At 49.1% G+C, this 12,985-nt stretch overlaps 1 long non-coding RNA gene across 1 annotated transcript in view; it reads left to right on the plus strand.

Annotated features, from left to right (window-relative positions):
* The first annotated feature begins 902 nt into the window (after nucleotides 1-902).
* The window catches only part of LOC144487542 (uncharacterized), a 50,132-nt gene continuing 38,049 nt past the window's right edge, over nucleotides 903-12,985 (plus strand). Inside the window, exons 1-2 of the long non-coding RNA XR_013496426.1 lie at nucleotides 903-1,031; nucleotides 1,442-1,580. This is a non-coding gene — a long non-coding RNA (uncharacterized LOC144487542). The remainder of the gene's footprint in view (nucleotides 1,032-1,441; nucleotides 1,581-12,985) is intronic.

Raw genomic sequence — 12,985 nt, forward strand, 5'->3', positions numbered from 1 at the left:
GCACCCTTTCAATCTTTTCCACATCCTTCGTGTAATGAGGCGACCAGAACTGAGCACAGTACTCCAAGTGGGGTCTGACGAGGGTCTTATATAGCTGCATCATTATCCCCGGACTCCTGAACTCAATCCCTCGATTGATAAAGGCCAGCACACCATACGCCTTCTTAACCACCTCCTCCACCTGCAGGGCCAATTTTAGAGTCCTATGGACCCGGACCCCAAGGTCCTTCTGATCCTCTACAGTACTAAGAGTCTTTCCCTTAATATTGTACTCCTTCATCCCATTCGACCTGCTAAAATGGACCACGACGCATTTATCTGGGTTGAAGTCCATCTGCCACTTCTCCGCCCAGTCTTGCATCCTATCTATGTCCCTCTGTAACTTCTGACATCCCTCCAGACTATCCACAACCCCACCAACCTTCGTGTCATCGGCAAACGTACCAACCCATCCCTCCGCTTCCTCATCCAGGTCATCCAGATAGTGTGACATGAACCCAAGATGGCGGTTGGGGCCGTCCTCATGTGTGTGGAACTTGACTATCAGTCTCTGCTCAGTGACTCTGCGCTGGCGTGTGTGGTGAAGGCAGCCTTGGAGAACGCTTCCCCGAAGACTCACATTCCAACCGTTATTGTGTAAATTGAGTTAGTGTCTCTGTCGGCCCTGTTTGTGAACACATCTCCCACTCCCCTGATCAAGGAGCAGTGCTCCGAAAGCTCGTGTCTTGTGCTGCCAAAGAGACCTGTTGCCCTTTAACCTGGTGCTGTGGCCCCGCCCACCATCTCACACCGTCACAATGCCCGGCTGATTGACGGCAACTCCGGACCAATAGGAGGAGAAGGGGGCGGGACTGGATTACCGAGCAGGAGGGGCTGGTCCTCCAACCAATCGGAGTGAATGAGACGCGGGGCTGGGAGTGGAGCATGCGCAGTGTGCGGGATGGCAATGGGTGATTTGATGTCAGTGAGTGGAATGGCGGCTCGGGGGGAGCGATGGATCCGGCGGGTGGGCGGAGAGGATTCATAACCAGGTTTGTGTACAGCGGAAACTCAGAGAATGAAATCGCCGGTTCCCCGTTTGGACCCAGCGGGAGCCCAGTATTGTTCCCCGTTTCTGCCCTGAGTTCACCGCCGCCATGTTTCCAGCGGGGCTGTGCGCCGCCGCCATCTTTGTGAGGGGCAATGTGAAGTGAGCGTATGCCCAGTGCCATGTTTGTGAGGGGCAATGTCAGGAGAGCGCATGCCCAGTGCCATCTTGGTCTGGGTTCGACCAAAGGGCAGAGGTTAAAGGTGAGAGTGTTTCAGAGGGGATGTGGGGACAATGTTGAGGGGGGCTGAAGAAGGGGCTTGCAGCTCCGAAAGCTTGTGTGGCTTTTGCTACCAAATAAACGTGTTGGACTTGAACCTGGTGTTGTTAAACTTCTTACTGTGTTTTCCCCAGTCCAACGCCGGCATCTCCACATCATGACAGATTGTTGAGCAGACTGTGTTGCAAATCTGGAACTCGCTGCCTGAGTGGCTGTTGGAGGCAGGGACTCTCTGATTGAAGAAGCTTCTGGACAAACACATCCTTACACAAGGTATCGTCGCTGATAGTCCAAGTACATTGATTGGACTCAATTGGTATTGAGGGGGCGAGTTGTGGGGGGAAGTGGGGCAAGGGGGAGGGGTTGAAGGGTGCGAGAGGTTGTGGGGAGGGGATGAGGGGTTGTGGGGGGGTTGAAGGGTGTGAGAGGTTGTGGGGAGGGGGTGAGGGGTTGCGGGGGGCAAGGGATGAGGGGTGGTGGGGGAAGGTAATTTTGCTGATGACACAAAGGTTGGTGGATTTGTGGATAGCGATGAGGACCATCAGAGGATACAGCAGGATATCGATCAGTCCAAGACTTGGGCAGAGAGGTGGCAGATGGAGTTTCGTCCGGGCAAATGTGAAGTAATGCATTTTGGAAGGTCTAACACAGATAGGAAACTTACAGTAAATGGCAGAACCCTTCAGAGTATTGATAGGCAGAGGGATCTGGGTTTACAGGTACACAGGTCACTGAAAGCGGCAATGCAGCTGGAGAAGGTAGTCAAGAAGGCCTACGGCATGCTTGCCTTCATCGGCCGGGACATTGAGTTTAAAAATTGGCAAGTCGTGTTGCAGCTTTATAGAAGCTTCGTTAGACCGCACTTGGAATATAGTGTTCAATTCTGGTCGCCACACCAGCACAAGGATGTGGAGGCTTTGGAGAGGGAATAGAAAAGATTTACCAGGATGTGGTCTGGTCTGGAAATCAGCCTCCCACCATTCATTTGTTTATTTCTATGATTCAGGAATCCCAGTGGGTTGTGGCTGAGGCTTTTTTCCAAAGAGTGGGAGCTGAGAACTGAGCTCACACTGGAGACTCTGTGTCTTGTTTCACTGCACCGCCCCCCCCCCCCCCCCCCCCTTGCTTTGCTTTGCTTTGCTTTCAATCAATTTCTTGTGTTCCCTCGCACTCTTTCCTGTCCCCATCACTCTCTTCACTATCACTCCCACGCACTCTCAATTTTTCTCTCCAGACCTTCATCCTCCCCCTGCTTCACTCATGCCCTTCAGAAATGGAAATCTGCCGTCCTCACCTGGTCTGGTCTACATGCCATTCCAGAGCCACAGCAACATGTCTGACTCTTAACTGTCCTCCCAAATTGCATAGCAAGCCATTTTGTTCAAGGGCACAGTGGGTTAACACTGCTGCCTCACAGTGACACGGTGACACAGTGGGTTAACACTGCTCCATCACGGTGACACAGTGGGTTAACACTGCTGCCTCACAGTGACACGGGTGACACAGTGGGTTAACGCTGCTGCCTCACAGCGACACGATGACACAGTGGGTTAACACTGCTGTCTCACAGTGACACGGTGACACAGTGGGTTAACTCTGCTGTCTCACAGTGACACGGTGACACAGTGGTTAACACTGCTGCCTCACAGTGACACGGTGACACAGTGGGTTAACACTGCTGTCTCACAGCGACACAGTGGGTCAACACTGCTGCCTCACAGTGACACGGTGACACAGTGGGTTAACACTGCTGCCTCACAGTGACACGGTGACACAGTGGTTTAACACTGCTCCCTCACAGTGACACAGTGGGTTAACACTGCTGTCTCACAGTGACACGGTGACACAGTGGGTTAACACTGCTGCCTCAAAGCGACACGGTGACACAGTGGGTTAACACTGCTCCCTCACAGTGACACAGTGGGTTAACACTGCTGTCTCACAGTGACACGGTGACACAGTGGGTTAACACTGCTGTCTCACAGTGACACGGTGACACAGTGGGTTAACACTGCTGTCTCACAGTGACACGGTGACACAGTGGGTTGACACGGTGACACAGTGGGTTAACACTGCTCCCTCGCAGTGACACGGTGACACAGTGGGTTAACACTGCTGCCTCACGGTGACACAGTGGGTTAACACTGCTGCCTCTCAGTGACACGGTGACACAGTGGGTTAACACTGCTGTCTCACAGTGACACGGTGACACAGTGGGTTAACACTGCTGTCTGACAGCGACACGGTGACACAGTGGGTTAACACTGCTGCCTCACAGCGACACGGTGACACAGTGGGTTAACACTGCTGTCTCACAGCGACACGGTGACACATTGGGTTAACACTGCTGCCTCACAGCGACACGGTGACACAGTGGGTATACACTGCTGCCTCACAGTGACACGGTGACACAGTGGGTTAACACTGCTGCCTCACAGTGACACGATGACACAGTGGGTTAACACTGCTGCCTCACAGTGACACGGTGACACAGTGGGTTAACACTGCTGCCTCACAGTGACACGGTGACACAGTGGGTTAACACTGCTCCCTCACAGTGACACGGTGGCACAGTGGGTTAACACTGCTCCCTCACAGTGACACAGTGACACAGTGGGTTAACACTGCTGTCTCACAGTGACACGGTGACACAGTGGTTAACACTGCTGCCTCACAGTGACACGGTGACACAGTGGTTAACACTACTGTCTCACAGTGACACGGTGACACAGTGGGTTAACACTGCTGCCTCACAGTGACACGGTAGCACAGTGGGTTAACACTGCTGCCTCACTGTGACACAGTGGTTAACACTGCTGTCTCACAGTGACACGGTAGCACAGTGGGTTAACACTGCGCCCTCACAGTGACACAGTGACACAGTGGGTTAACACTGCTGTCTCACAGTGACACGGTGACACAGTGGTTAACACTGCTGTCTCACAGTGACACGGTGGCACAGTGTGTTAACACTGCTGCCTCACAGTGACACGGTGACACAGTGGTTAACACTGCTGTCTCACAGTGACACGGTAGCACAGTGGGTTAACACTGCTGCCTCACAGTGACACGGTGACACAGTGGGTTAACACTGCTGCCTCACAGCGACACGGTGACACAGTGGGTGAACACTGCTCCCTCGACATGACACGGTGACACAGTGGGTTAACACTGCTGCCTCACAGTGACACGGTGGCACAGTGGGTTAACACTGCTGCCTCACAGCGACACGGTGACACAGTGGGTTAACACTGCTGCCTCACGGTGACACAGTGGGTTAACACTGCTGCCTCACAGTGACACGGTGGCACAGTGGGTTAACACTGCTCCCTCATCATGACATGGTGACACAGTGGGTTAACACTGCTGTCTGACAGCGACACGGTGACACAGTGGGTTAACACTGCTGCCTCACAGTGACACGGTGACACAGTGGGTTAACACTGCTGTCTCACAGTGACACGGTGACACAGTGGGTTAACACTGCTGCCTCACAGCGACACGGTGACACAGTGGGTTAACACTGCTGTCTCACAGTGACTCGGTGACACAGTGGGTTAACACTGTTGCCTCACAGTGACACGGTGGCACAGTGGGTTAACACTGCTGCCTCACAGTGACACGGTTACACAGTGGGTTAACACTGCTGTCTCACAGTGACGCAGTGGCACAGTGGGTTAACACTGCTGCCTCACAGCGCCAGTGAATTGCGTTCGATTCTCGGCTTTGGTCACTGTCTGTGTGGAGTTTTCACGTTCTCCCCGTGTCTGCAGGGGTTTCCTCCGGGTGCAGCGTATAATGTGACCTCAGTATTGTAATTTTGGAATCCTGCAATCACCCTGCGTACACAAAGATCACCAAAATAGTGGGATTTTTAAAATTCAGCTTTCTCACAGTGGATCTTTCTCTCTCTCAGTTTCTGCAGGATTGCTGTAATGTCGAAAATGACAGCAGGCATATAAATTGGAAATATTTTATTTTTGAGTAAATGTTTACAGACATCGACAGGCAGAGAGAATGAGGCAGAGAGAAAGAGAATGTGACAGACAGAGATAGAATAAGACTGAGAGAGAGACTGAGACTGACAGAGAATCAGACTGAGAGAGCGTGGGAAAAAGAGACTGAGACACGATCCCAACACGACCCTCAGAATTAAAATGGTGGGTGTGTCCCTCATTGAAGCCCCCTCCCACTAACAGCCTCAGTTTAACCCACCACATCCAGCTGTTTCCACATCCGCCTCGTTTCTCCTCTCCCTCTCTCTCTCTCTCCACCTGTTTCTGCTGCATTTGTTGTCATGTTGGAATCTGTGAAGAAACCACATTTCCACCACTGTTTTCACCATCTCTCTCTGTCACCTTTCCTTCATTTCCTTCAATCACAAAGATACATAAAGGGACGCAGAGAGAGAGAGAGAGAGCGAGTAAAACCCTCAATAACATCCCAAAAGAAGAATTAAAGAGGCTGCTACAGCTTTTATTGAATCATTCATCCCATCCAATTTAGCACAGACACTGTTTGGGGATGAAGCAAATGGAGGAGGCTTCCTGAGGGCCCTGTGAGATTAGGGCTTGAATTGAGGCCTAGTCACAGAGGCTGCATTAAACCTCGGGGCAAAGAGCAGGATTCGCTCCACTCCAGTGAAACACAGCAATCCTGAAAGCTGGAGTGACAGAGGCAGTGATAGTAAACGCCTGTCCCGACCCCCTGCCCCTGGCCATTCTCCAATTCACACCACCCCATCTAAAAACACAATCCGGACTCTGGAATTGGGAACAAGCCATTTCCAAGGCCGGGGAATTTTAATTTCATCCCTCCCTCCTCCTTCCCAAGTGTTTTACAGTCACTGAGCCAGTTCCATTTTAAATTTGCGTGTTTACAAGTTGGAGTTCGGGAAAGGCAGCTGGTTATTGATGCACAGCCAGATCCCATGGGCAATAATTTGACGATATCCGGATGGGACAAAGGGGAGAAATGTAATTCTCCCAGCTTCATGCCTGGTGTAATCCTCCCACCCAGACACTGAACGCCACGTATATTCCGAGTCTGAATAGACAACATCTCAGTCACAGAAAGAGATAAACTCCTCTCTTTAAACTGGGAACAAGCTGTGTCCATTCCTTGGAGACTTTTAAAAGTCAGCCTCCCAACATTTATTTATTTGTTTATTTAGTTGTTTAATTCTGTAAATCAGGAATCCCAGAGGGCTGTGACTGAGACTGTTCTCCAGAGACAGGGAGCTGGGCACTGAGTCCATAACTCCACAGGTCCTTAAAGGTGGCAGCACAGGTGGAGAAGGTAGTGAATACGGCATATGGCATGCTTGCCTTTATTGGACGGAGCATAGATTATAAAAGTTGGGGTCTGATGTTGCGGTTCGATAGAACGTTGGTTCGGCCGCATTTGGAATACTGCGTCCAGTTCTGGTCGCCACACTACCAGAAGGACGTGGAGGCTTTGGACAGAGTACAGAGGAGGTTTACCAGGATGTTGCCTGGGATGGAGGGTATTAGTTATGAGGAGAGATTGAGTAAACTGCGGTTGTTCTCCCTGGAAAGACGGAGGTTGAGGGACGACCTAATAGAAGTTTTCAAAATTATGAAGGGCATAGATAGGGTGAACAGGTGGAAACATTTTCCCAGGTCAGAAATGACAAACACAAGGGGTCACAAGTTCAGGTAAGGGGAGCAAGGTTCAAGACAGATATGCGGGGGATGTATTTTACACAGAGGGTGGTGGGGGCCTGGAATGTTCTACCAAGCAAGTTGGTTGAGGCAGACACGCTAGGATCATTTAAGACTTATCTAGATAGCCACATGAACAGCACCACATGATTGCTACCTGTGCCACGTGCCAGTGAGGGTAAGAGTAGGATGCTCGGGCGGATGAACACGTGGCTGAGGAACTGGTGCAGGGGGCAGGGTTTCAGATTACTAGGTCATTGGGACCTCTTCTGGGGCAGGTGGAACCTGTACAAGAGAGACGGGTTACACCTGAACTACAAGGGGACCAATATACTTGCAGGGTGGTTTGCCAGTGTTATTGGGGAGGGTTTAAACTAGATTTGCAGGGGGATGGGAACCAGAGTGCCAGAGCAGATAGTGGAGCAGGGGTGAAAGTAAATGATGTTAATAGTTCATGAAATATCACAAATAGAAGGGTTGTGTGTGGTGGTAATAATCTTCTGAGGTGTGTCTATTTCAATGCCAGGAGTATTATGGGGAAGGCAGATGAGCTGAAGGCGTGGAATGACACATGGAAATATGACATTATAGCCATCAGTGAAACTTGGCTGCAGGAGGGGCAGGACTGGCAGCTCAATGTTCCAGGGTTCCGATGTTTCAGACGTGATAGAGGCAGAGGGATGAAGGGTGGGGGGGGGGGGGGGGGGTGGTATTGCTAGTCAGGGAAAATGTTACAGCAGTGCTCAGGCAAGACAGATTAGAGGGTTTGTCGACCGAGGCCATATGGGTGGTATGACCACATTCATGGGGGTGTATTATAGACCACCCAATAGTCAGCGAGAATTGGAGGAGCAAATCTGCAGAGAGATAGCAGACAACTGCAGGAAACATAAAGTTGTGATCGGAGGGGATTTTAATTTTCCACATCTCGATTGGGACTCCCATACTGTTAAAGGTCTAGACGGGTTCGAGCTTGTAAAATGTGTTCAGGAAAATTTTCAAAATCAAGATATAGAGGTACCAATCAGAGAGGATGCAAAATTAGATTTCCTTTTCGGAAACGAGTTAGGACAAGTGACGGAAGTGTGTGCAGGGGAACACTTTGTTTCCAGTGATCATAACGCCATTAGTTTCAACTTGAGATCCTAAATGAATACTTTGCGTCGGTATTCACAAAGGAGAGGGATGTGTTGATTGGGAGTGTCTCGGAGGGTACTGTTGACCCGTTGGAGAGAATCTCCATTACAAGGGAGGAAGTGTTGGGTTTTGTTAGGGAATATAAAGACTGACACTTCCCCAGGGCCTGATGGAATCTATCCAAGGCTGCTCAGGGAGACGAGAGATGAAATCCCTGGGCCTCTGACGCAAATCTTTGTCTCGTCACTGGACACAGGTGAGGTCCCAGAGGATTGGAGGATAGCCAATGTGGTCCCGTTATTTAAGAAGGGTAGGAAGGATAACCCGGGTAATTATAGGCTGGTGAGCTTGACGTCCGTGGTGGGGAAGTTGTTGGAGAAGATTCTTAGAGATAGGATGTATGCGCATTTAGAAAGGAATAAACTCATTCACGATAGTCAGCATGGTTTTGTGAGAGGGAGGTCATGCCTCACTAACCTGGTGGAGTTTTTTGAACAAGTGACTAGAATGGTTGACGAGGGAAGGGCCGTGGATGTCGTCTATATGGACTTTAGTAAAGCGTTTGAAAAAGTCTCTCATGGCAGGTTGGTGCAAAAGATTGGATTTCATGGGATAAAGGGGGAGGTGGCTAGATGGGTGGAGAACTGGCTGGGTCACAGAAGACAGAGGGTGGTAGTGGAAGGGTCTTTTTCCGGCTGGAGGCCTGTGACTAGTGGTGTTCCGCAGGGCTCTGTATTGGGACCTCTGCTGTTTGTGATTTATATAAACGATCTGGAAGAAGGTGGAACTGGGGTGATCAGTAAGTTTGCGGAGACACGAAAGTAGCTGGACATGCAGATAGTGAGGAACATTGTCAGAGGCTACAGAAGGATATAGATAGGCTGGAAATTTGGGCAAAGAAATGGCAGATGGAGTTCAATCCAGATAAATGCGAAGTGATGCATTTTGGTGGAACTAACATAGGGAGGAGCTATACGATAAATGGCAAAACCATTAAGGGTGTAGATGCGCAGAGGGACCTGGGTGTGCAAGTCCACAGATCCTTGAAGGTGATGTCACAGGTGGAGAAGGTGGTGAAGAAGGCATATGGCATGCTTGCCTTAATAGGACGGGGCATAGAGTATAAAAGTTGGGGTCTGATGTTGCAGTTGTACAGAACGTTGGTTCAGCCGCATTTGGAGTACTGCGTCCAGTTCTGGTCGCCACACTACCAGAAGGACGTGGAGGCTTTAGAGAGAGTGCAGAGGAGGTTTACCAGAATGTTGCCTGGTATGGAGGGGCTTAGTTATGAGGAGAGATTGGGTAAACTGGGGTTGTTCTCACTGGTAAGATGGAGGATGAGGGGTGAACTGATAGAGGTGTATAAAATTATGAAAGGCATAGATAGCGTGAACGGTGGGAAGCTTTTTCCCAGGTCGGTGGTGACGTTTACGAGGGGTCATAGGTTCAATGTGAAGGGGGGGAGGTTTAACAGGGATATCAGAAGGACATATTTTACACAGAGGGTGCTGGGGGCCTGGAATGCGCTGCCGGGCAATGTGGTGGAGGCGGACACACTGGGAACGTTTGAGACTTATCGAGATAGCCACATGAACGGAGTGGGAATGGAGGGATACAAAAGAATGGTCTAGTTTGGACCAGGGAGCGGCGCGGGCTTGGAGGGCCGAAGGGCCTGTTCCTGTGCTGTATCATTCTTTGTTCTTTGTTTTGTTCTTGATCATGGATAAAGATAGATCTGGTCCTCGGGTTGTGGTTCTAAACCGGAAAACGGACAAATTTGAAGAAATGAGAAAGGATCTAAAAAGTGAGGGTTAAGACAGGCTCTTCTCTGGCAAGGGTGTGATTGGTAAGTGGGAGGCCTTCAAAGGAGAAATTTTGAGAGTGCAGAGTTTGTCTGTTCTTGTCAGGATTAAAGGCAAAGTGAATAAGAATAAGGAACCTTGGTTCTCGAGGGATATTGGAACTCTGATGAAGAAGAAGAGAGAGATGTATGACATGTAGAGGCAACAGGGAGCAAATAAGATGCTTGAGGAGTATAAAAAGTGCAAGAAACTACTTAAGAAAGAAATCAGGAGGGCGAAAAGAAGATATGAGGTTGCTTTGGCAGACAAGGTGAAGTATAATCCGAAGAGCTTCTACAGGTGTATTATGAGCAAAAGGATAGTAAGGGATAAAATTGGTCCTCTTGAAGATCAGTGTGGTCGGCTATGTACGGAACCAAAAGATATTTACTAAGGAAACGGGCATGGAGTCTATGGAAATAAGGCAAATAAGTAGGGAGGTCATGGAACCTATACAGATTAAAGGGGAGGAGGTGCTTGCTGTCTTGAGGCAAATCAGAGGAGATAAATCCCCAGGACCAGACAGGGTATTCCCTCGGACCTTGAAGGAGTCTCATGTTGAAATTGCAGGGGCCCTGGAAGATATATTTAAAATGTTGGTATCCACGGGTGAGTGGCTGGATGATTGGAGGATAACTCATGTTGTTCCGTTGTTTAATAAAGGCTCAAAACGTAATGCGGGAAATTATAGGCCGGTAAGTTTGACGTCAGCAGGAGGTAAATTAATGGAAGGAGTACTAAGAGATAGGATCTACAAATAATTGGATAGACAGGGACTTATTAGGGAGGGTCAACATGGCTTTGTGCGTGGTAGGTCATGTTTGACCAATCTATTAGAGTTTTTCGAGGAGGTTACCAGGAAAGTGGATGAAGGGAAGGCGGTGGATGTTGTCTACATGGAATTCAGTAAGGCCTTTGACAAAGTCCCACATGGGAGGTTACTTAGGAAGGTTCAGTCTCTCGGGAAACATGGAGAGGTCGTAAACTTGCTTAGACACTGGCTCAATGGAAGAAGCCAGAGAGTGGTAGTGGAGGATTGCTTCTCTGAGTGGTGGCCTGTGACTAGTGGTGTGCCACAGGGGTCACTGCTGGGTCCATTGTTGTTTGTCATCTAAATCAATGATCTGGATGATAATGTGGTAAATTGGTTCAGCAAATCTGCTGACGATACAAAGATTGGAGGTGTCGTGGACAGTGAGGAAGGTTTTCAAAGCTTGCAGAGGGATTTGCTCGCAAAATGGGCTGCAAAATGGCAGATGGAGTTTAATGCAGACAAGTGTGAGGTATTGCACTTTGGAAGGACAAACCAAGGTAGAACATACAAGGTAAATGGTCGGACACTGAAGAGTGCAGTAGAACAGAGGGATCAGGGAATACAGATACATAATACATAAAAGTGGGGTCACAGGTCGTTAAGGCCGTAAAGAATGCTTTTGGTACATTGGCCTTTACAAATCAAAGTATTGAGTATAAGAGTTGGAATGTTATGGTGAGGTTGTATGAGACATTGGTGAGGCTGAATTTAGAGTATTGTGAGCAGTTTTGGTCACCTAATTACAGGAAGGATATTAATCTGAGTGGAGGCCTGTGACTAGTGGTGTGCACAGTAAGAAGTTTAATAACACCAGGTTAAAGTCCAACAGGTTTATTTGGTAGCAAAAGCCACACAAGCTTTTGGAGCTGCAAGCCCCTTCTTCAGGTGAGTGGGAATTCTGTTCACAAACAGAGCATATAAAGACACAGACTCAATTTACATGAATAATGGTTGGAATGCGAATACTTACAACTAATCAAGTCTTTAAGAAACAAAACAATGTGAGTGGAGAGAGCATCAAGACAGGCTAAAAAGATGTGTATTGTCTCCAGACAAGACAGCCAGTGAAACTCTGTGGGGGTTACAAATAGTGTGCCATGAACCCAATATCCCGGTTGAGGCCGTCCTCGTGTGTGCGGAACTTGGCTATCAGTTTCTGCTCAGCGACTCTGCGCCGTCGTGTGTCGCAAAGGTCGCCTTGGAGAACGCTTACCCGAATATCAGAGGCCGAATGCCCGTGACCGCTGAAGTGCTCCCCAACAGGAAGAGAACAGTCTTGCCTGGTGATTGTCGAGCGGTGTTCATTCATCCGTTGTCGTAGCGTCTGCATGGTTTTCCCAATGTACCATGCCTCGGGACATCCTTTCTTGCAGCGTATCAGGTAGACTAGTGGTGTGCCGCAGGGATCGGTGTTGGGTCCATTGTTGTTTGTCATCTATATCAATGATCTGGATGATAATGTGGTAAATTGGATCAGCAAGTTTGCTGATGATACAAAGATTGGAGGTGTAGTGGACAGTGAGGAAGGTTTTCAAAGCTTGCAGAGGGATTTGGACCAACTAGAAAAATGGGCTGAAAAATGGCAAATGGAGGTTAACGCGGACAAGTGTGAGATATTGCACTTTGGAGGGACAAACCAAAGAAGAACGTACAGGGTAAATGGTAGGACTCTGAAGAGTGCAGTTGAACAGAGGGATCTGGGAATACAGGTCCAGAATTCCCTAAAAGTGACGTCACCGGTGGATAGGTTCGTAAAGAGTGCCTTTGGTACATTGGCCTTTATAAATCGGAGTATCGAGTATAAACGTTGGAGTATTATGGTAAGGTTATATATGGTAAGGTCACAATGGATGTCTCAGCACTCTACACCAGCATCCCCCATGACGATGGCATTGCTGCAACGGCCTCAGTGCTCAGCGCCAACAACTGCCAGTTTCCAGATGCAATTTTACATCTCATCCGCTTCATCCTGGACCACAATATCTTCACCTTCAACAACCAGTTCTTCATCCAGACACACGGAACAGCCATGGGGACCAGATTTGCACCTCAATATGCCAACATCTTCATGCACAGGTTCGAACAAGACTTCTTCACCGCACGGGACCTTCAACCGGTGCTATACACTAGATACATCGATGACATTTTCTTCCTTTGGACTCATGGTGAACAATCACTGAAACAACTCTATGATGACATCAA

The sequence above is a fragment of the Mustelus asterias genome, unplaced genomic scaffold (assembly GCF_964213995.1).
Source record: "Mustelus asterias unplaced genomic scaffold, sMusAst1.hap1.1 HAP1_SCAFFOLD_861, whole genome shotgun sequence".
NCBI lineage: Eukaryota > Metazoa > Chordata > Chondrichthyes > Carcharhiniformes > Triakidae > Mustelus > Mustelus asterias.